At 40.3% G+C, this 25,425-nt stretch overlaps 1 protein-coding gene across 1 annotated transcript in view; it reads right to left on the bottom strand.

The window, feature by feature from the left end:
* LOC124721706 (RNA-binding protein 12-like) overlaps positions 1-25,425 on the bottom strand; it is a 101,611-nt gene that overhangs the window by 14,757 nt on the left and 61,429 nt on the right. Inside the window, exon 2 of the mRNA XM_047246792.1 lies at positions 22,078-22,196. The gene's annotated coding sequence lies outside the window, so the exon portion shown is untranslated. The remainder of the gene's footprint in view (positions 1-22,077; positions 22,197-25,425) is intronic.

Raw genomic sequence — 25,425 nt, 5'->3', positions numbered from 1 at the left:
CAACATGTTAAATATATTTTAAACATATGTGACATGTGTGAACATGGGCAAAGTCATGGGTAAAAGCCCCTCCTAAACTCCTGAATTGATTTGATCCAAACTTAGTATACTTACTACCTAAAAGAAATACTGTGGAGGTAAGAGCCAGCAACCACCTATCGGCATGGGGGTGATAACATGGAGAGAGAAGGGGGAGGAGGAGATGGAAAGAGCACGAGGAAGAGCAGATGGACAGAGGTATGGGGAGGGGGAAATGGGACAGAAAGGGGAAATGGGGTGATGGATAGAGAGGGGTGAAAGGGAGAAATAAAGGAAAGAGGAGGAGATGTATGGACAGAGAGCAGAGGAGCAGATGGACAGAGAGGGGGGCAAGAGGATATGGACAGAGATGGGGACAGAGAGAGCAGAGGATGAGATGGACAGGGTGAGGGGAGAGCAGGAGACAGAGGAGGGAGATATGGGGGGGGGGGGAGGAGATGGGAGGTAGAGATCAGGAGAGAAAGGGGTGAGGAGGAGATGAGCAGAGAGTGAGAGCAGGAGATGGACAGAGGGGGAGGAGAGGAGGAGTTGGGCAGAGAGATGGGGGAGTTGGAGATGGATAGAGAGAGGGGGAGAAGGAGGATATGGACAGAGAGAGGGTGAGTAGGAGGTGGGCACAGAGGGGGGAGGATCAGATAGACAGAGGGGGGGGGAGGAGGAGGAGATGGGCAGAGAGAGGGTGGGGGAGGAGATGGACAGATAGGAGGAGGAGGGGGAGGAGGAGGTGACAGACAGAGAGAGTGGGAGGAGGAGACAGACAATCACAGGGGAAGGAGGAAATGGACAGAGAGGGTGGGGAGGAGGAAGTGGGCAGAGAGAGGAGAAGAGAACACTGGAGCAAACAGATACCTGAGCAACACAGTGCATTCAGCTAGTATTTGATAAAGAAATGTATGTTAATTTTTGAGCAACTTCTGTGTTATCCTGTACTGCTTATGGTCAGCTGAGCTGCCATTCTGGAAAACATTGGACGATTGACTACGTTACATTTCACAACGTAATTCAACATCACAGCTCAGATTACAAGCCCTTATAATATTAGTGCTTCTGTCTGCATTCTGTAAACTAATAAAAGTTTTTTTTTAAATTTTGCAGGCTTTATACATCTTCTTTTCAAACTTTTTTATCTTGTTGGTACACATATTCCTGAAGTATGTTTGCTTTGTCAGCTGTTTTGAATATTTAGTTTATTGTTCACAGTCAAAAAGATATAAATTTTTTTTAGTGCTCAATGAATTTGTACTTTTGAAAAAGATTGATCAAAGAATCCGCATTAAATTTTGTTTCAAAAATGGAATAAAGTGCAGCACCACATTCAAAATGTTGACTGTGGCTTTTGGTGAACCTGCTATGAGTAAGACAAGAGTTTATGAGTGGTATAAATGTTTCAAAGAGAGTCGAGAAGATGCTGAAGACCACGACCACCCTGGATGCCCTAGCACATCAATTACTGACAACAATGTGGAAGAAGTATAGAGAATTTTTCTAAAAAATCACTGAATCACCATCAAAGAGGTTGCTAATTATGTTGGTATATCTTTTGGCTCATGCCAAGCAATTTTTTCAGATGTTTTGGGCATAAAACATGTAGCAGCAAAGTATGTTCTGAAATTGTTTAATTCTGACCAGAAACGATATTGCAAAGACATCAGTCAGGAATTGCTGAATGAAGTCAACAATTATCCAGAACTTTTAAAGAAGGTTATGACAGGTGACAAAACATGGGTATATGGGTACAATGTTGAAACCAAGGCCCAGTTGTCCCAATGGAAACTGCCTGAAGAACTAAGACTGAAAGAAATTCAAGTTCAATCAATTGTGATGGTTTATCTCACAGTTTTCTTTGGTTACAATGGGATGGTGCATCATGAATTCCTGCCTTATGGTTGTACATTCAGTAAGAAATACTATATGGACGTTATGTGCCATCTGTGTGAAGCAGTTCGAATAAAAAGACCAGAATTGTGGCAAAAGCACTTGTGGAAATTGCATCACGATAATGCTCCTGCTTACACCACAATGCTTGCTCATGATTTTTTGGCAAAAAACAAAACCTGTATGTTGCCTCAGCCACCATATTCACAGGACATGGCTGCCTATGACTTATTTCTATTCCTGAGAATGAAGAGACACATTAAAGGACGTCATTTTGCCACCTTTGATGACATAAAAATAGAATTGCTAAAGGAGCTAGAAACCATAATGAAAAGTGAGTTCCAGAAGTGTTTACAAGTTTGGAAAAAGCTCTGGTACAAGTGTATTATATCTCAAGAGGATTACTTTGAAGGGGACAAAGTTGATATTGATGAACAAACAAAGATTCTTCAAGAAAAAAAATCCCATTACATTTTTATCACACCTTGTATGTATACCTCAAGCATTTTGTCTGTTTTCTTTAATAATCTACACTGCTACAAGGTTGTTGTAATTCTGGAATGGTATGCCATGTGATATGAACATTAACACTACCAATCAATCATCATAAATCTTGCTTGTAACTTGTTTCCATCCTATCTAACTAAAAGAATGCAGTGTCATGTTTTGAAATGGAGGGAGCATACACAACAAAATAGCATCTTCAGAATATAGAATAATCATTATTGATGTGCCACAGTGATTAATACAGGGTGCACTCTTGTTCTGGATATACACATTATCTGACAAAAAAAGTGAAACACCCATGAGACATGGTTGGATGTCAATGTAACTTTGTGCACACACACCACTGATGGATATGTGAGTTGTTATTCTACCTGTAACTCTTCTGCCATAATGGATGTTGTGACTGCTAATTACCATTTTCCAACACTCTTCTTTCTAGAGGAAAATTATTTGCCACATTTTGTACTGGCTTACATACTTCAGAACCATGATCATAGCTGCAATTCTCTGTGACAGTTAGAACAACTTCTAGAGTGCCTTAGTATTGTCTGTGTTTAGTGCTGTTACTAGGCATGGTAGGGTATGTAAGAGGCATGAACAGCATCAGATATTGAGTGATCACTGTGAACGACACAGAGATACTGCATACTCATGTAGGACAGCATTATCAGCACCAGACAGAGATTGAAAGTTGCCTCATTACGTGTCTCAATTTGACCAGCTGGTCAAATTAAGCAATATTCAGATATGTGGGGCATTTAGATGTGACTGTAGTCCTATGTTGGACTGCATGTGAGAAGTGAGGGCAAGTATATTTGTCATTTAGGTTCCAGTTGACCACGTCTGATCGCCACAAGGGAGAATTGCCATATTGTACACTGAGCACATCATAACTGCCTCACATCTATGCCTGCCACATAGCAAGTAATGGATTCCCTGCAGCATTCTGTATCATCCCACACCATTGGTCAGAGACTAACAGCAGATGGACTAGGGAACTATCATTCCACGTGTAAGCTGCCAATGACACCACAACACAAACAGCTGCGTTTCAATTGGTGCCGTGACCAGGAAATGTGGACAGCTGATGAATGATGCTGTCTTGTGTTCAGCGATGAATTGCGGTTTCACACTATGCTGGATGACCATCTTCGGTAAGTATGGTGGCACTTTGGGGAGAGGTTCCATTATTCTGGTGTTTTGGATAGGCATAGCAGTGTTACTTATGGGTTCATTGTGTGGGAGCATTCAGGTATGAGTCCAGCTCATGGCTGGTAGTGGTGGATGGACCTCTGAGACACAACACTACATCATAGACATCCTGTTTCCTTATATATTATCTCTAATTTGACATTAGCCAATTTTCAACAGGACAATGCTTGTCCACATATTGCATGTGTTTCTATGAACTGTCTGAATGATGTTGAGGTACTTCCATGGCCAGCAAGATCCCCATATCTGTCACTGATAGTATCTACAGGCAGTTAAATACATCAGGGAATATACCATGAAAACAAAGCTATACAACACTTTGAACTGCAACAAAGGTGTTGTGTTGTGCAGGGATATTATAGATATTTCCAAAGAGACACTGAAATATCACTGGGCTCAATATGGTGTCAATAACATGCAAAATATGAAATGGGTAGAGGGCAACTAGTAAAATCACATACCTTTATTCATACATTAAGTAATACAACACTTGCAGAGCATATCAAGGCAGGTTTCATTTGCTGAAACATGAGGCTTTATATCCCCTACCCAATGCACTGTTATAAATGCAAGTGTTTTGGTACACTACTCTAGCATGTAAGACAGAAGCCACTTGTGCACAGACATGGAAATCACCGCTTCAGTTAAGGCTTTTACTTTTAAATTCACGACTGGTTTCATGCTAACAAATGCCCATCATCAGCTGCAATTACTGAGAACAAACACGAGAAGTGTGCTAAAAATGATCTTTACATACACTTGTATGCCCAACAGCAGTTAGGGTAAATACAGTGAAAAGTGAGAAAGGAATATGTTGCAATGCCATGGCGACAACTAATAATAAAACAGACAAACCAGCTAGGTGAAGAGGCATGGTATCAGATAAGAACCAGGACACTTATGTTGTATACTTTGACCCCAAGTGTCACGAGATTGGATAGGGTGGAGGTGACCACCACAAGCAAGTGCAGACCACAGCATGGCGCACACGAAGGAGGAAGCTGAGTTTGTAAACTTTGGTGAGACAATAGTATGTCTGTCTGCTAAGTTGACAGGATTAATGAACACATTAAAATGAGCAAACAAAAGAAATACTGGTAGGTGATAAAAACCACTAAATAAAAAGCTAGTAGCTTAGAGAGACCTGTCCAGAATAAAACCTAAATGAAAAAAAAAAAAAAAAGTTCTTGCCGCAAGTGAGAGGCACATGCTATTTAGTAGGGCTACAGTAGTATGCCATAATCAGAAGTTCATAAAACCATTAAAATGTGCAGAATAAAAACTAACTTACGCATAAAGTTTTCGCCGTAAGTGATAAATGCATGCCATTGAGTGGCTATACATTTCGTATAATTGAAGTAATGTGCCATAATCAGGAATTAAACACTGGAAACTCAATGTTGGAATATCAACAACATAAGGAAAGAACAGACTGCACGTGCACACACACACACACACACACACACACACACACACACACACACACACACACGCACGACTGCCATCTCTGACAACTTGGGCCAGAAAGCATTCCATTAAAAGTACATATGCAGCACATAATTATCAGGAACTAGAAAGAGGAAGGGTGAAGTTGGATGCTGCTTCAGAAAGAAACATTAATCAATAGGGCTGTGTGAAACTTCCTGGCAGATTAAAACTGTGTGCTGGACTGAGACTCGAACTCGGGACCTTTGCTCTTGCCCGCGAAAGGCAAAGGTCCCGAGTTTGAGTCTCGGTCCGGCACACAGTTTTAATCTGTCAGGAAGTTTCATATCAGCGCACACTGCATTGCAGAGTGAAAATCTCATTCTCAATAGGGCTGTGTGTTTAAGAAAGGTTTGTTCATTCAAAGTGAACAAACAATCATGGTGAATGCTGTGGAGAATTTAAATTTTCTCTAGAATATTTAAAATGTGACCTCCAGGCTGAAGATGTAAAATACTGCAATCTGTGTATATCTGAGATAGAATGACTATTATTTTTCAAGTGATCAGGTCTTGGTGTTCTCTGAAACGTATATTAAAGGATCAGCTGGTTTAGCCTATAGAGACTGATGGGCAATCACTACAGTCAATCTGGTGTAACAGTTGTTTTCTCTAGTTTCATGATGTTTCAATTGGTATCCAACTTTAGTGGAGACACAGAAGTCAGGTAGAATCCCTGCTTTCATAAGCCATTTACCAATCTTATATGATATAATATCTGCATACAGGAACCTACAATAGCTTTTTTCAAAGCTATCTTTCTTCATGAGTGAGAGGCTAATCTATTAATTGTTGTTAGGTGAGGCTTTCGATCACATCTGCTGATTGAGTACACCAACAACATTTGGCTGATAACCACTAACATGAGCTATGAATTTAATTATATTCACTTCACACTGGTAATTTTGTTGTGAGAATGGGATTCAAATAGCTTGATGAAGCACTGCATGGAGGGCAGCCATTTTATGCTGCTTTGGTTGATTTGAAGAGCAATGAATAATAGAACTAATCATTGTTTATTTCCTGAATACATTAAAAGAAACTTTACTAGTTTCTAAAGTTATTTCCAGGTCCAGGAATGGGAGAGTGAAGCCAGAGTGATGTTCTAATATACACTGGATTTTTGAGTGTATTTCACTGAAAAACACATTGAAAAAGTTGCAACTGAGCATTGATCCCATTATAAAGAAGTAAAATGTCATTGATGTTTTTTCTGTAACAGACTATTCTTTGAAGGTGTTGGGGATAGGTTGAGAGGAAAAGATGTTCAGTGTGATTAACGTAAATATTAGCTATTATGCTGGTGTTGGGAGATCCCATGGCTAACCCATCAGTTTGTCTGTATATGATGTTTTTACAGACAAAGTAATTATGATCCAGAATGACTGATCAAGATGAGGAATTCATTAATTGTTTGTGAATCTAAGTGAAGTGCTGCTGTAAGTTGGATTCTTTAATGGAGATACTTGTGTACATACTTATGACTCCTCGGAGTCTTTCGCGATGGCATACTTGAATAAAACGTTCTTGGTTCTCAAGCCACGTCAGTTCGAATAAAATCCTCAAGCTTTTCGTGACCATCTCCACCATCGTCATCAGGAGTTCACTGACTGCCAGGGCTGCTACGGTTTCTTGCTTATATAGGCTTGGGTGAGGACATAATGTGTAGTGTGAGACTGTTAGAAAAACTGCGGAAAAAGAGATCATATCTACTGAGTTCTTTGGCATTTTTACAATACCGCCGGGACAAGGAGGTAATGTCTCGCTTTGCAGTAGTCAGCACCACATTCAAACTGCTGCAGTGGGCAGATTTTTGAAGAGGACCAGACTCGCCATAGTGAGACAGCGGATACAACAGACAAGGTACAAGCTTGTTCATAATGCCAGGAACCTACTTGAGTGTCATCTGTCTTTGTCATCAACATTGCCACCATTAGATTGGGAGTTGGTGGATGTAGCCATGGCAGCAAAACAACATGCAAGTTTATCCAAGGCAATGTCAAAGCAATGTAGCAAGTTGTGAAATCTTTCCAACAAGCAACTGGATGATGGCTCTATATCAGCACTGAGTAAAGGCCTCAAATTTTCTCCAGCTCCACGACGTCTGCCCATATTGGATATAATTAGTGAAATAGAGCACAATGCAGATGAGGAAGTCAGGCTAACTACCAGCCACATCCTAGCGAAAGCTAAGCCACCAAAATCTAATATTAGACAGTAGGAATGATGTTGCTTATGGTTATTATGTGAGAATGAAGTCTTGGTTGTCTTGCCAGCTGACAAAGGGAATGCCATCGTTGTTCTGAACTTTGCAGCCTACCACCTGAAGATGCTACATTTATTAGAAGACGCCATGTACCGCAAGCTTAGTCATGATCCCACACAGGCAATTGTGAGAAAGACAGCAAAGTTATTATAGGATTCTGGTTTACCAGATGAAATGGTGAAGAAATTAACGACTTGCGCTGCCAGACATCCGAGGCTTTATGGATTACCAAAGATGCACAAGGAAAGTGTTCCTCTGAGGCCCATTGTTAGTGCTATCAGTTCGACCACCTACAGACTTGCTAAACATCTGGCAGGATTATTAGCACCAAAATTGGGACATTGTGAACACCACGTTGTCAACTCGCAGAAATTTGTTGAGACACTACAGAGTATGAAGACAGGCCCAAACAACCTAATGGTTAGTCTGGACATTCTGTCACTTTTTATGAGGGTGCTAATGTAAGATATGCTGGATCTTTTGGCACAACATTTTCCATCTGGAATCATTAAGTTGTTCCGTCACATCCTAACGACAACGTACTTTTTGTACTGCAATGAATATTATGAGATGACGGACAGCACAGCCATGGGATCACCTCTGTCTCCAGCAGTCGCAAATTTCTTCATGGAGCACTTTGAGGAGCCAAAGACAGATGCGGGATGTGGGAGCAGCATTTTCAAATGTGGTGCCTGCCCCTGGTGCCACGTGATGTCATCAGTGCTGCCACGGGCAATAGCTCCGCTAGCTGCCCGGGTCGACTTACGTGCTTGTGCCACTTTGGGTCTATCTGACTGGCTGCTGCTGATGTCATCATGCCTATATAAGTGAGAAACCATAGCAGCCCTGGCAGTCAGTGAATTCCTGACAACGATGGTGGAGATGGTCATCAAAACCTCGAGGATTTTATTTGAACTGACATGGCTTGAGAACCAAGAACATTTTATTCATACCTATGATATCCAGACTTGCTAGATTTGTATTGTTGGTTATGTTTACCTGATTAAGGTGTGTAATTAAATTGACTTTTCTTGATTGTATAATCTGCATGAAAATTATAATGTTTACTGAAGAAACTTTGCAGTTCCTTGGCCAACAAATAATACAGGGAATTAATGGTGTCAAAAATCAGTCCTAAACAAATCTATGGTTTGTGTAACTTTACTATGTCTCTGAAAGTGGGAGTTCTTGGGTCCATCGGTAATAAAGATTTTTTTTAATGTGGCAAATGTGGTAAAGTGGTCCACAATGGAGTGATTTGTTCACTTCCTCTGAAGTGTGTAAATTGTACTAGGAATCACCCTGTCTAAAGTAGAGACTGCAGTGTTTATCTTCTTATTTTCACTACTTCATTTCCTTCCACTCTTAAAAAGCTCACTCAGGAAGGTGATGCCTCCCACAACTGTAGGTTGTTAGTGTGAACACTATTACCTGCATTTGTCAGTGCAGTTGTAAAGATGCTGTTATTATGAAGACCACAGCTCCCCCCAGAGCATTAGAAACAGCCACAGTTGCCAACATTTTAGAGCTTCTGGTACCTCAACTGGCAGGCTCCAGTAAATGGGCCAGCACTGGCACTACTAGTGCCACAAACATTTCTATGAACGCTCTTCTGGCAAACAAACCAAATGGGAAGTGCTAATCACAGAAGAAGACAGGCCATAAACTTTCAGACCATGTAGATCTCATTCCATCTGACAGTTCTAATGATTCAGCTTTGGAGACAATGAAATATGAAGTCTGCCTGCAACCATCTAGCCCCCAGATTAAGTCTCCAACTGTTATTGGATCCCAACACAAGTGATTCACTGATAAAATGACTCCCATACTACAGTGGAACATCAATGGGTTCAGGGCACATGTAGAGAAACTTACGAAACTCAGACTACTAGTGCTGGAGTATCCCCTGAGCTTGTATTCATAAGAAACACATTTTAAACTTACTTATGCCCCTGTGCCTCTGCAACATGGCTATATCTTCCACCACAAGGATGATCCAGCCCACACACATAAAGCTCAGTGGGAAGTTACTGATTATCTTCATTCCAGTGACCACTTCCCTCTCTGGATTCATATCCCAGATGTAGTATTCCTTGATACACTATGTGATCAAAAGTATACGGACACCTGGTTGAAAACGACTTACAAGTTCATGGTGCCCTCTACCAGTAATACTGGAATTCAATATGGTGTTGGCCCAACCTTAGCTTTGATGACAGCTTCCACTCTCACTGACATACATTCAATCACGTGCTGGAAGCATTTTTGGGAAATGGCAGCCCATTCTTCACGGAGTGCTGCACTGAGGAGAGGTATTGATGTTGGTCAGTGTGGCCTGGCATGAAATCAGCATTCCATTACAGGGATGTTATTGTCGTGTAACCACTACGCCACAGCCCACGCATTATGGACAGGTGCTCGATCATGTTGAAAGATGCAATCACCATCCCTGAATTCCTCTTCAACAGTGGGAAGCAAGAAGGTGCTTAAAACTTCAATGTAGGCTTGTGCTGTGATAGTGCCATGCAAAATAACAAGGGGTGCAAGCCTCCTTCATGAAAAACACAACCACACCATAACACCACCGCCTCTGAATTTTAGTGTTGGCACTACACACGCTGGCAGATGACATTCACCAGGCATTTGCCATACCCACACCTTGCCATCAGATTGCCACATTGTGTATCATCACTCCACACAAAGTTTTTCCACTGTTCGATCGTCCAATGGTTATGCTCCTTACACAAAGCGAGGCATTTACCGGCATGATGTGTGGCTTATTAGCAGCTACTCAACCATGAAATCCAAATTTTCAAACCTCCCGCCTAACTGTCATAGTAATTGCAGTGGATTCTGATGCAGTTTGGAATTCCTGTTTGATGGTCTGGATAGATGTCTGCCTATTACACACTACGCCTCTTCAACTGTCGGTGGTATCTGTCAATCAACAGACAAGGTCAACCTGTATGCTTTTGTGTTGTATGTGTCCCTTCTCATTTCCACTTCACTACCACATTGAAAACAATGGACCTAGAGATGTTTAGGAATGTGGAAATCTCGCCTACAGATGTATGACACAAGTGACACCCAAATACCTGACCATGTTCGAAGTCCGTGAGTTCCGTGGAGTGCCCCATTTTGCTCTCTCATGATGTCTAATGACTACTGAGGTCACTGATATGGAGGACCTGCCAGCAGGTGGTAGCAAAATGCACCTAATATGAAAAACATATGTTTTTGGGGGTGTATGGATACTTTTGATCACATAGTGTTGGAAGCGACCAAAACTGATGATCAGCAGAGCTAACTAGATACTGTTCACACAGCTGGCCTGTGTTCGAACACTGAGGCAGCATCCAGGAATGGGTGGACAGTATCACACAAGTAACACACCATGCAACTGACTTATCCATCCCAAAGTCTTTTGGTCATCTTAGAAGGCATCGTGTACCTTGGCGGACTGATGCATGCTAGTCAGTAATCCGGGTCAGGCATGTGGCTCTTTGATGGTTTAAGTGCCGCTCAACAACAGAAAACCTCACAGCCTTTTGAGCAGCAGGAGCCGAAGTTTGACCAATCAAGGAGACCAAGAAGAAGTCATGGGATATGTCCCTGGACTTTGTCAAATACTCCACTTGTTCTCTGAAACTACGGGAAGCCATCAGGTAAATACAGTCAATTACCTATAGCAGCAGCACTAAAACAGGGGTATCTCCAAACAATCCTTGGAGACATTGCCTAGACAATGGTAGAGCAGTCTGCAATGACTAGTGCCACTGCCAGCCAAGATCCTGTGTTCCACCACTACTGTCTGACCATGGAAAGGGATGAATTGGACTTCAGATCCAAATATTCTGTCAAGCAACTGCCCTTTCTCTATTTGGGAGCTGGATTCAGCACTGCCTGCAGCTCATGATTCTCTACCCTGTCATGACCAAATCCAATACAGCATGCTGAAAAACTTGCAAATAGAATCAAAGGAATGTTTTAATTCAGTATGGCAGAAAAAACATTTTCTTAACTTATGGAGGCAGGCAATTTTGATACCTATCCTCAAATAGTGAAACAACCGAATGTATTCCAATAGTTACTGGAGCATTACCTTAATGAATTGTGTAGGAAAGACATTGGAATGAATGGTCAAATATCATCTGGCCTGGATATTAGAGACCAGGCAGATGCATACCTTCTCTAAGTGTGGATTCAAGAGATGTTGATCCACTGTTGGCAACCTGAACCTGTTGGGAGCAGCTATCCAGCAGGCTTTCCTATTTAAAAGTACTGTATAGGGATAATTTTTGACATCAATATGATTTATGACACTATGTGGAAGCACAAAATTCTATGACATCTCCACCAGTGGGGCTTCTGTGTCCACCACTGCATTTTTCATGTAATCCTTCTTATCAAAATGCCTTTTTAGGCACCTAGTTGGTGATGTGCTGTCAGTTTTGAGCAGTACAATGATATTCCCCCAAGGAAATGTTTTATGTATTACCATCTTTGCCACAGCCATAAACAGTACAACATCTATGGCAAGGAGTTTTGTGCAGTGTTCTTCATTTGTGGGTGACTTTGCAGTTTCCTGCTCATCTTCAAACACTGCAACAGCAACTTATCAGTTACAACTTACAGTGAAGAGGTTGGGGTAGTGGGCTGCAAAGACAGGATTTGCATTTTCTGCAGATTAGTGTGTGTGTGTGTGTGTGTGTTTGTGTGTGTGTGTAAGGGGATCAAGCTGGCCATGAGTCTTACAGGACCAGCCCCATACCAAGTTTCTACAGTGAGGCCGGGGAACCATCACTCACCATCCAATGGCAACTTCTGACAGTGCATCAAGCACACAAGATCCTTGCCCCAGTTCATCAGTATTCCATACTGTTTCCCATCCACATTCGCAACATCTTTTCTCCAATCATCCATGAGCAACAAGACCATTTGGCATCCATGTGAATCAGGTGCTGGAGACACTTGGTATGGGGCAAGCACAAACCCCAAATGCAGATTTGGAACTGACTGCCACTCTGATTGCTGCTGAGGTCCAAACTAAGTTTAGATATAGTGTGGTATGGGAGAAAGTGCACTCCTGCATCTGCTTTTAATACAGTATTTTATGACATTTCAAATGAGCACCACAATTATATAGTTGTATTCACAGATGGGTCTAAATAGGGGGACTCTGTTAGTTGCTCTTTGTTTCCCTGATCATGTCCTGAAGATCCAATTGCCTCAATAATTCACTGTTTGATGCTGAATTACATGCAATTCTGTGGGGAATGGAGCAGATGAGATGTGTTGCGCCTGCTAAATTCCCCATCTGTTCTAACTCCTTGAGTACTCTTAACTCAGTACAACACTTGTACCCAGCAAATAAATAAGTCCAGAATATCCAGAGCACCCTTCTCCACTTGCAAAGGCTGTGGAGGAGGTGTCTATTTGCTTGGTACCAGGTCACGTGGGTATTAGGGAAACAAAACAATGGCTATAGCAACCAAGGAAGCATGCCGCAATATCCAGGAAGTTCAGCTTGTCATCTCCCTACATGCTATCCCTCACTGTTGAGAGAAAGAGCCATGTATAGATGGGAAGAAGAGGGGCTGGAAGAGACAGACAATAAGCTACAGCTAGAAAAGGCAACAGTTTGGCCATGGTGTACCTCCTCCCAGCCACGCAGATGGGATGAGGTCCTTCTCTCACTCATCTTCCCATAGCACATAGCACTATGACACATGGTTTCTTACTCCAGCAGAATAACCCTCCAATATGTGGTGCTTGTAGTGTATGGATCACAGTGCACCACATTTTAGTAGACTATTTTCCACATTCAGACAAGAGAGCAGCAGCTATTTTACTGACAGATTTGCCCTCTAATTTAACTGAAAATCGAATGAATATGTAACGACTTAAGATTTTGTGAAATGTCCAATTGTTCCCTAAAATGTCAGGACTAAATTGCCCAAACAGGGCATACATCCAGATCAGAATGCATGCAATGTCATACTGATGAGTGGGGTCATACTGTCAAGTTGTTTGTAAATTTGACTCAATTTTGTAATCATTACAATAACATCACATACCCTCTCCACCCATAAAGTTTCATTTTGTTTCCTCCTCCTCTTCTGGGTGCTTCACTTTTTTGTCAGACAATGTACAGACTTTCAAGTTTTGCCAATGACATTCTAATTCTATCAGATACAGTTGAATGGAATGGATAATTTCTTGAAAAGAGATTATAAGGTGAACATTAACGTAAGTAAAACAAGAGTAATGGAATGTATTGAAACTATATCAGGTGATGCTGAGGGTATTATACTAAGAAGAGAGACACTATATGTAGTAGATGAAGTTTGCTAATCAGACAGCAAAATAACTGATGATGGCCAAAGCAGAAAAGCTATAAAAATAGATTGTCAATAAAAAAGGTTTCTGGTAAAGACAAATTTGCCAGCATTGAATATAAATTTATGTGCTGAGAACTCTTGTTGAAGATAATTGTCTCAAGTGTGGGTTTGTATCAAAGCAAAATATAGACAGTAGACAGTTCAGAAAATAAGATAACAGAATATTTTTTAATGTGGTGCTACAGAGGATGCTGAAGATTAGATGGTTAGATTGAATAACTAATGAAGTGGTACTGAATTGAGTGGAGTAGAAAAGAAATTTTATGCACAACATGAATAAAAGAAGGGATTGGTTGATAGAACACATCCTGCGGGATCAGAGAATCATCAGTTTGGTGATGGAGCAAGATGTGGGTGCAATAATTATAGAGGAAAACTAAGACATATCTGCAGTAAACAGATTCAAATGGAAGTATGATGCAGTAGTTAGTTATTCAGAGATGAAGAAGCTTGCACAGGATAGACTGATGTGAAGACTTGATCAGACCACTCCTTGGACTAAGGACCACAAGAACAACAAGAATAACTGTAGTGTCCTTACTAGAACCTCTAGTACACAGCTATTTTAACAGTTGTGCATACTGTCAACAGCCTCATATTACATTTCCTACCTTATGAAGTTTTTTTTGTAAACAGTCAATCACAGTTAGAAAACAACAGTAACATTCAAGGGGAAATGACTTATGCTATAACTCAGTCTTAGTGTGGAACAGAAATGAGTGAGGTATCCAGTGATAAAAATGGGCTTCTTACCCTGTGGTATGAAGAATGTAATAAATAATGAGATTAATTTCTAACACTAACTGAAATCATATTAGCTTGATAGCTTAAGAAAAATTTCTGAATGTTTAACAGTATGATAGTAGTGCACGCGTGCGTGTGCATGATCGCGCATGCGCGCACGCCCACACACACACACACACACACACACACACACACACACACACACACACACACACACACATTCTTTGCCTCTTATTTCTTTGTGGTAGCTTTGGATGCCCACATCAGATGTCGTCGGTGTAATGCAAATGTTTGAACTTCCCTCTTTTATTTGCAGGTGGTTCCATTGTTCTGCTGTAGTTGGCACCAGCAGAGGAATGATATGGACATAGGTGTAAAATGGTGATGTGTGATTGAATTCCTCACTGCTGAAAAAATTGCACTCACTGAGATACATCAACACTTGCTAAAGGCATATGGAGATGATAGAATAGACGTCAGCAATGTGAAGTGATGGGTATGGCATTTTCAAGGTGGTGAAATGCATTTGGATGATAAGCCATGGTCCGGTTGACCCTGCATAGCTGTCATCCCTCACAGCATCTTGATCAACTCATCCGTGCTGATCGGCAGATAACAACCAGAGAATTGTGTGCAAAACTGAATGTCGGCTGTAACGCCATGGAAACAATGTTGGAACATCTTGGTTATTGCACAGTCTGTGAGAGATGAGTCCCACAGATGCTTACAGAAGAACAAAAAACTCATTGAATGGAAATTTGTCGGGACCTGCTGGATGAAGGTGACAATTTTCTGAATAAGATCATCATCAAAGATGAGACATGGTATCCCCACTATGAGCCAGAATCCAAATGACAGTCGATGGAATGGTGACATGCGAATTATCTGTCAAAGGAGAAATTCAAGACATGACCATCTACAGGTGAAGTGATGTGCACAATCTTCAGGGATAGCCAGGGTGTTGTTCTTTTGGATGTCCTGGAGCCTGGAGAAACTGTTAATTCAGCATGCTACAAGATGACACTGACTAAGGTGAAAGCCTGAATTTCCAGGCTAAGGCCAGAGAAGAGGATCAACTTTCACCTGCAACAAGATAATGCCAGGTCCCACACCAGTTTTGTGACCATGCAAAATTCAGTTGGACTGTCTTATTACATCCACCGTACAGACCTGATTTTGCATCTTCATACTTCCATCTCTTTGGGCCTTTGAAAGATGGACTACATGCTGAACATTTTCAAGACTCAGGTGCTGTTATCAAAGATGTAAGGAAGTGGTTAGCCTCAGCTGGTTCCAATTTTTACAAGCACGGCATGCAGGCTCTGGTTCCCCACTGGCAAAAGACTCATGTCCGGAAATGCATGAACCACCATGCTAGAGACATTTATTTACTCTTACTTAATCACAAAGACTATGGTCTAATATATGCTGTACATTCAGTTTGGTTTCCACCTAGAGGGTGGTACTGTTCCTCATACGTCATGCCCTAATGCCCTCTCCTGCCATATTAATTGGTAATGTTGTGTCCAATTACTTCTCTTGCTGACTTACCTTGTGGTGGTTGTGATACAGTGTTGTACACAATGGTTCCATATTCGAATCAAGGGCTTGCTGACATGGTGTTTGCTTCTGGAAAGACAAATGGCAATGGGCAGCAGACAGTGAAGTTGTATCAGGAGACCTATCCCCACCAACAACAACCATAGCATTCAACATTTGCAACAGTGTTTCACCATTTGCCAGAGACAGGGTCATTTCAGAAAGCAGGAAATCATGAAGGACGTACCTGAAATGTTTGGACATCAGAGTTGGAGGAAAATATGATTGACACTGTGGAAGGTGACTGCTGCATCAGTACCATGCAGTTGACCCAGCAGTACAGGGTAAGCCAGACAATTGTGTGGGACATTCTCCACGACGATTGTTCCTACCCTTATCACTTACAGAGTGTGCAGGGCTTACTAGAGACAAATTTTTTCAGATCGGGAGCAGTTTTGTCACTGGTTTCTTCGCCAGACAACCATGGTTCCAGGATTTGTGTCATCAATCCTATTCACAAATGAGGCCACCTTTACACGGAGTAGTATCTTCAACTTTTATAACAGTCATCTGTGGGATAGTATGCAAAACCCCCATGCTGTGGTGAAACAAATTATCAGCATCAGTGCAATTAAAATGCGTGGACTGTGATAAATGGCGACTGTATTTTGGGACCAGTCTTCCTTGCACGTGCCTAACAGGCCAGAACTATCAGCATTTCTCGCGGGTGACTTTGTGTCCCCTGCTGGAAGAAGTGCCATTGATTATTCAAAGAATTATGTGGCTGCTAAATGATGGTGCTTGGACGAGAGGATCCAGTGGTATGGCCTGCTCGTTCACTGGAGCTAAATCTCTGCAATTTCTAGTTATGGGGTCATCTCAAAAGTATCATGTATGGAGAGCCCATTCCAGATGTGGAGACACTTGAGCAGCATATTGATGCTATCTTTGACACTGTTAAGGTGCAGTTGGGCCGATGTTAATGTGTGAGACAGAACATGCTATGGTGCATGCATGCATGCATGCATACATACTTTGAGACACAATGAAACCACTTTCAGCACATACTGTAACTGTGACAACATGGTACAGAGCATATTAGACCAAAGTCTCTGTAACAATGTATGATTGATTAAATGATCCCTAGCATGGAAACCATGCATTTCCGTATGTAAGTTCATTAAACCATATTTGTTCCATATACTCTCATCGATCAATCCCTAGAGTTTGCACACGGTGGAAAAAATGTGTGTGTGTGTGTGTGTGTGTGTGTGTGTGTGTGTGTGTGTGTGTGTGAAATTTTTCCAGGAGGGTCAAGTTTCCCCGATTGCCAGTTTTTTGATACAACTGATTCAGTGAGTTTGAAAAGGTGTTGTGTCCCAAGAACTGAATTTGAAAACATGAATATAGATGCCACCTGTTTAATTCAATGATCTGAAATTGCATCCTCATATGATTAAATTTAGTGAGTTATGAAATAAAGCTAGAAAATATTCCCAAAAATAATTTATTCACATTATCATCATGTTTGAACAAAACTGAAAATAAAAAATCTGAAATAGGGAAAAATCTCAGAATGACTGAGGAAATCCTATTGTATGTCAACAGAAATGTCTAATTAATGATCCTCAAAGTGAAGAAACAGGAAATAAACATTAAAAAAGGCTTTTTCATATCTGATGCCATATAAAACAGTCTTTTTCACGTGTGTTCACATTAATGTGTTTTTGCATTACTTTCAAGATTTACATTTTTCAATGTCAACTTGTAGAGTGAGCAAGCATTAAAGGAAACCAAAGAAAAATTTGAAGAAGGAGATTAATAACAGGGAGAAGAAATAAAAACTTTGAGGTTTGCCGATGACGTTATAATTCTGTCAGAGACAGCAAAGGAATTGCAAGACCAGCTAAACAGAATGGACAGTGTCTTGAAACGTGGATATAAGATGAACACCAGCAAAAGCAAAACATGGAGAATGGAATGTAGTCAAATTAACTTAGGTGAAGCAGAGGGAATTAGATTACGAAACGAGACACGTAAAGTAGTAGATGAGTTTTGCTATTTGGGCGGTAAAATAACAGGTGATGGCCAAAGCAGAGAAGATATAAAAGGTAGACTGGCAATGACAAGAAAAATATTTCTGAAGAAGAGAAATTTGCTAACATGGAATACAGATTTAAGTGTTAGGAAGTCTTTTCTGCAAGTATTTGTGTGGAGTGTAGCCATGTATGGAAGTGAAAACTGACAGTGCACAGTTTAGACAAGAAGAGAATAGAAGCTTTTGAAATGTGGTGACACAGAAGAATGCTGAAGATAAGATGGGTAGATGACATAACTAATGAGGAGGTACTGAAAAGAATTGGGGAGAAAAGAAACTTGTGGCACAACCTGACCAGGAGAGGGCATCAGTTGATAGGAAACATTCTGAGACATCAAAGGATCACCAACTTAGTGTTGGAGAGAAGTCTGGAGGGTAAAAATCATAGAGGGAGACCAAGAGATGAATACAAAGGAAGAGCGATAGGATTTTATGTCCTGTCAACACTGAGGTCATTAGAGACTGAGCACAAGCTCAGGCTGTGTCAAAGATGGGGAAGGAAATAGGCCGTGCTCTTTCAAAGGAACCATCCTGGCATCTACCTGGAATACATCTGGGTGACCAGACAGGGCTTGAACCGTTGTCCTCCTGGATGTGAGTCCAGTGTGCTAACCACTGCACCACCTTGCTTAGTAAGAGATGAATACAGTAGGCAGATTCAAAAGGAATGTAAGTTGCAGTAGTTATTCAGAGATGACGAGGCTTTCACAGGATAGAGGAGCATGGGGAGCTGCATCAAACCAGTCTTTGAACTGAAGACCACAACAACAGTGTCAACTGGCATAACTGAAGTTGAATAAAATGTTATAGATGGTGTCAGAGTTTTTTTATTATATATTTTTATTAGAAAACTGTAAAATCTGTGACAGCATTTTAGTGCTGTATTTTCATGACTAATACTGTCCTTAATGCAAAAGTTGGTTTGAAGATCACAGTGCTTTACTAGACACGGTCCTATTGGCAGTGGTACACCCATGCCTTCATCTAACTTTTGAACTAACTTATTCTTTACAAATATCATGTATAGTTTGGCCTAATCTTTACTGTGGGTTTTAAGCAATAGTGAAACTTAGCATATTTATTATATACAAATAACTGCCAGAGGTGAAATAAACAATAAGTGACAGAAAAAACCCTAGAAAAAATCACAGATGGAACCTCCAAGCTTTAGATTTGTTGTCTAACACCCACGAAGACACACACACACTGCATTAAATGAGATGTAAAATGCAATGAAGCAGCTCCCTAGGGCTCCAGTGATGCATCCAGAAGAAAACTTTTGCCAAGGGGAAGAATAGAAATCCTACAAGCAGTTATATTTCCCTAGTCACACCAGAGAAAAGAAAATTCATTTAATTGTTTGTAAACTTATGTGAACTGAATATTAGGATTCACTGTTCTAACAACAGATACAACATCAAAGTTCTATGAGATTTTATAACAGAGATGGGTGGACTTCAAGGCCACCACCTTTAGTTTTTCACTCAAAATATTCCACCAAATTAATAATACCAATGCAGTACCACACCAAAGGTCAGACTTGTCTGTCCTTCTATTTGAATCATAATACTTTTTGAAATGTCTTAAGTACCTAGCCACATTATTATCACTTCCAGCTTTCACGCAGTAAGTCAGGAACTTCTTCAAGTGCATATGCTGCATATGGATCCCCATCTTTAAAATTTTTTTGTGGGGATCTGCTGATTGTCCGTGCCCTTTGCTTACATCAACCATTGACTGGTTCTGCTGTTTTTATTTTTTATTTAAAACAAAAAGAAGAAACGTACCAATGATCACTGTACATTAGGATAATATTACTGGTACCTCAGTCACATGCACTATTTTGCACATATTCAATCAATTAAATTGTTTGTTTTCCTTAGAGCAAGACTTAACATCCATACTTCAACAACTGCTGTTGTGCCAGTGAGTGACAGCTAGTCCATCTTGTCCCATGTGCTACAAAATGGAAAAAAGTTTAACTATTTATCATGCATGCAGTGCTGTTTATGCTTGGGACAAATTCCTGATGAAAGCCACACTACTTCATTTGTATATCATCCAGTGAAGTGAAACGGTGCTTAAGATGCAGAAATGCATTCAAGTGTAGTGCCACTGAAATTAAGTGTAAACATCCCTGCACTGTTCAGTTGTGATGCACAGGTGGTGACCAGCCATCCTCTTTCTACATGTGCTGAGCATAAACTTGGACTGGAGACGAGGATGGGAAATGGAATTTGCAGTGTCCTTTTCAAAGGAACTGTACAGGCCTTTGCCTCAATCAGTTTACGGAAATCATAGAAAACCTAAATTTAGATGGATAGGCAGGTATTTGAATCCTATTTCAACCAAATGGAAGTCCAATGTTTTAACCACAATGTCATCTTACTTCTTGCAGTTTCACTGACATGTGCCCCAAATGCTTCTATGCCATTGCATTCTTCCCTATTCCAAAATGGAACATATCAGCAACTTTCTCAATTAACTTCCTCTGTAAAATTCCATGTGTGCTCCATGTGCCACAGGTGAGTTCATTTTCATACTCGTAGTAGGCAATTGTCATAATGTTCTGGTACATCAGTGTAGGGTGTGCGCTAAATAGCTAGGCCTGTACATGTGCAGACAGTGCAGTAAGCAAGTGGATAATGGTAGTGATGGGGGTTCCATTGTGAAAGCCACAGCATGGTAGGGGAGGTGCAGTCTGACAACTGAAGCCTATGAATATCTCACATAACTTGTAAGCTACAGATAACACATCTGCAAATGATCCTATTGACAGGTTATGTCAGTACATTCAATAATTCGACAAACATAGATGTTCAAAGCCAGTAGTTTCTCAATGGAGTACTGAAAAAGAAATAGTTGCAGAAACAAGGATCAACCAAAGAAAAACAAGACTGACATCACACTCCCAGAAGAAAATTCTGTAAAACAAAAAAGGATAGTAAAAATGTAGTGCAGCAACCTCACTTGCAGCAGTACTGAAAATGTAAAATTAAGATTATGTGCCATGTGAAAATTGTGTGTCAGTCCCCTGACAATCCATTTGTCAATATTACCTAAATGTAAAATTTCTTCTCCTTTTCCACATCTTCCTGAACTACTCAAGCCTTGAGAGATACTTGTAATGTTTTTCCACTCCTTCTTTAATCTCTTCACTGTGTAATAGGAATAGCTAGTGGTTCTTTCAGGCCTCTCAAGCATAGTTTTAATGAGATTTTTGCTTCCTTGTTTGACTCATCTGATAAAAATTTATTGGTACTGCATTCAGTCATGTCACATGCCTGATTATGAAAAACTTTCCTTTCATCTATGGTGTGTAAAGATAGCAACAAGAATGCTTGAAGTGCACTGGCTGTTAGGTGACAGTCAACTGAGAAGGCCACCCCTCTGGAACAACAGGATGGAACTGCCCAGCACTCAGGATGAGAATGTGTTTCTACATAGGGGCCAATTTATTTTGTGCTACCTCTACAACATTTTGACAAAAACTAAATATAAGAACCATCAATAAGCCCTAAAATGCAAACATTTCTGGAATAGATTTGTCCGTTGTCAGTTTTACACAACATGCGATCAACCTGAGGTACAATATAATTTCATTCCGAAAGTTAAATACTGTTCAGAGTGTTCAGTGCCTTACATAGAGGTAATCAAGTTATGTGTTATAGGCCACACAATATATCTTGTACAGTCAAATATTAAATCAAAATGGGATTAAACAGGCTACAGCATTTGTGTGTCTTAAATCTTACTGTCAGTGAACTACAATTGTTTAGATAGTGAAATCACGTATGAAACTCCCATTGCATTGTGATATTAAAGGTTCAGTACAGAGTCACATACACATTCCATGTCCAGGGAGCTAGCTAGCACATTTTTTCCTAGGTGATCTGTCACAGGCATACTTACAGATTCAATTAGATGAGGAGACAAGGCAGTTTATGGCAACCATTTCTTCCCTTGGATGGTACACACGCCAGCATTGTTCCTTTGGAGTTGCTACCCATCCATCAACTTTCGACATATTCCTGTAAGAAGTGACAGAACACATTTCATACTACAAGCACTACTCACTACTTGCATGCGTCATCAAGATGTGAAAAGCAATCAGTAGTACACATATCAAAGAAGGAGGAGACTTATGTAATGCATTAGGTATCCCATTTGCCATGACTGTTTCTTCCGCTATGGTCAACTATTCAGTTGAAGAGTGGCTGCGCATTCTGCATTACATCTACTATTGACTTTTCTAGAAATGTGAGTAACATTGTTGTTTGGTTTTTGCAAGCAAAAGAATATATTTCAACAGAAATTCACCATAGGTCAACTTTTTTTTTTTTCAGGAATAGAAACAGCTGCTCATAGGACTTTAGAAGGATCATAGAAAGAGGATGGCTGATTACTGCCTATCATGAGAGGTAGTCATATCATCTATCAACTGTTTTGTTGCTGTGGAAGAGATTTACAAATAGAGAGATTTACATAGGATAGGTCCATCATTTAGTCACAGCTTCTTGAGTAAGGGTACGATGAGAAAGGGGTGCAGGAAATTTAGATCCATCCTTATTGATTTGCGTGATGAATGTGGCTAAGGATGGAAGGCAATGGGGAGTAAAGACATCACACAGCAAATTGATCAAGATTTTCTAGACGGGGATTTCTGAACTAAAAAATTATTTCCTAATATTTCTTTGTCGCCCTGCAGCACTGTTACAAAGACTCTCGGAAACTGAAAAACTTTGTGTATGATTGATACTCCAGTCTGCCATATCTCAGCCATACTTTTTTTCAGTAATGTAATTAGCTGCTCGTAGAGCTCTAGAAAGATCAGAGAAAGAGCATGTCTGATTACTGCTAATGATATGTGGTAATCATATCATCTATCAACCGTTTTCCTATTAGGGAAGAGATTTACAAATTTTATTATTCTCTTTTATAAAAGTGTATCTCCTGGTTCAGGTTTTTACTATGTTTTTGACACTGATGTAAGCCATTTGTCTCATGGTTATGCTTTCACTTATTCCGTAAGTGTCATGACATTCTATTGAAGAAATATGCTATCATTTCTTGATTATGTTTAACTTTTGGAAGCTAGTGTGTTAATCAGAACAGGTGGGGCTAAGGTGGATAAAACTTTGAAATATTAACTCTAAAATAAAGGTCAGTAATCACCATTAAAGTTACAGGTTTTCAAGAATGACACTGTGGTTGGTACTTTTTTTAACATGAAGTATTGTTTGTCATCATAGGCTGGCTGGTGGTCGTTGACACAGATACATGCTAGTCCTAAGTCTTCTGACTTCTGTTGATTAAAGACAGGGTGCATTGAAGTAAATGAGGAGTGCTACAGTCGGTATAACACTACTCAGTGGAATATTAGGAAGAACTTTGCTTTCCTATTAGTGATTGTGTCCTTTGCAGATGATGACTATAACAACTATTGTAAGACAACATCTCAATCATTTTTGCAGTTTTTTCCCAGCCCTCAGTAATATAAATTGCTGATTGCTTACATTTGTATGCATTATCTGAGGTGTTACAAATATCAGAGATGAGTCTGTAAATACATTTTTCAAAAATTAGCAATTTTAAAGTCATATTATTCCTTATTGTTATTTTGTGTTGTTTTGTGTTTCAATGGTGAGGTAATAATTGGTCAGACATAATTGATGTGTCTTAAAAAAATAATTATACAGTGAAACTTCCTGGCAGATTAAAACTGTGTACCGAACTGAGACTTGAACTCAGGACCTTTGCCTATCGCAGGCAAGTGCTCCACCATCTGAGTTACCCACACACTACTCACACGCTCTCCTCACAGCTTTACTTCTGCCAATACCTCATCTCCTACCTTCCAAGAGCACTTGCCGTGAAAGGCAAAGGTCCTGAGTTCGAGTCTCAGTCTGGCACACAGTTTTAATCTGCCAGGAAGTTTCATATCAGTGCACACTCTGCTGCAGAGTGAAAATCTCATTCTGGAAACATCTCCCAGGCTGTGGCTAAGACATGTCTCCACAGTATCCTTTCTTCCAGGCATGATAGTTCTACAAGGTTCGCAGGCGAGCTTCTGTGAAGTATGGAAGGTATTGGTAGAAGTAAAGCAGTGAGGACAGGGTGTGAGTAGTGCTTAGGTAGCTCAGATGGTAAAGCATTTGCTCACAAAAGGCAAAGGTCCTGAGTTCGACTCTCAGTCTGGCACACAGTCTGCCAGGAAGTTTTATATCAGCACACACTCAGCTGCAGAGTGAAAATCTCATTCTGGTAATTATATAGTGTAGCATTTAGTGAAACAGAAATACAGGTACCATTAAATTATAGTTCAGTCCGTTAGCTTATATTGTCGACAATAAGCACTGTGTTCAAAATGTCACATTTTTCTACATAATCAAGCTGCTAAAGCCATATCAGATTAACTGAAGGAGTAAGATCTGTCACTTACACTCATAAGCACTTGAATACTGATACATAGGGTATGTTTGAAAGGCAGCATTCCCATAACCACTGCGAGTGGAACAGTTCAGCATGATTCATGACTGGAATGTCATCAGACCCTGAACTGGCATGATGTAAAACACACACAATATCAGTGTCTTTAATTATGGGAATATTGTGGATGAATATGATACATGGGTAATCATCTCTGTAATTTGGCATGAACTGAGCTTTTCATGAGCCACTGTGTCAATGATGTACAAGAAGTATCTTTATTATTGCAAACCACAGACTACTGCTGTGGGCAACAACATTTTGATGATGGGAATCGCAATTGGGCATTGACTATCCCAGAATGTAACAGGGGACAGACAGTCCAGAGTAAAGCAAGAACTTCAACTTTCTACCCTATATTTGCAATCTGCAGATGTGGGATGGTGGAAAACTAAAAGCCACATGGATGGCTCTTGAGACTGTGTTAAGTGATGATGACATATGTGAGATCAGTGGACAGGAAGTAAACAATGAAGTTTTGATCTTAGCACTCATTTTTCCTGCTGAAAGTTCTCCACAAAGCTCATTATCTTGTATTATAAAAGGCAATTTTATTCCCATTTTCCCAATACCTTTTCTCTGACTTTACCTACATCTGTAGCTAGTGGTGAAAGAAGATTTTCAAAACTCAAAACATACCTTAGGTCAAACCGTTCTCAAGAATGATTGTGTAAACTGTCAACTTTAGCCATTGAAAACTATACCTTGAAGTCAATCAATTCAGATTCTATTTTGAAGATTTTGCTATGTTGCAGGTTAGGAAATATATCC

The sequence above is a fragment of the Schistocerca piceifrons genome, chromosome X, assembly GCF_021461385.2.
Source record: "Schistocerca piceifrons isolate TAMUIC-IGC-003096 chromosome X, iqSchPice1.1, whole genome shotgun sequence".
Classification (NCBI taxonomy): Eukaryota; Metazoa; Arthropoda; class Insecta; order Orthoptera; family Acrididae; genus Schistocerca; species Schistocerca piceifrons.
Note: the sequence above shows the minus strand (reverse complement) of the source record. Positions and strands in the feature narration are given on the sequence as shown.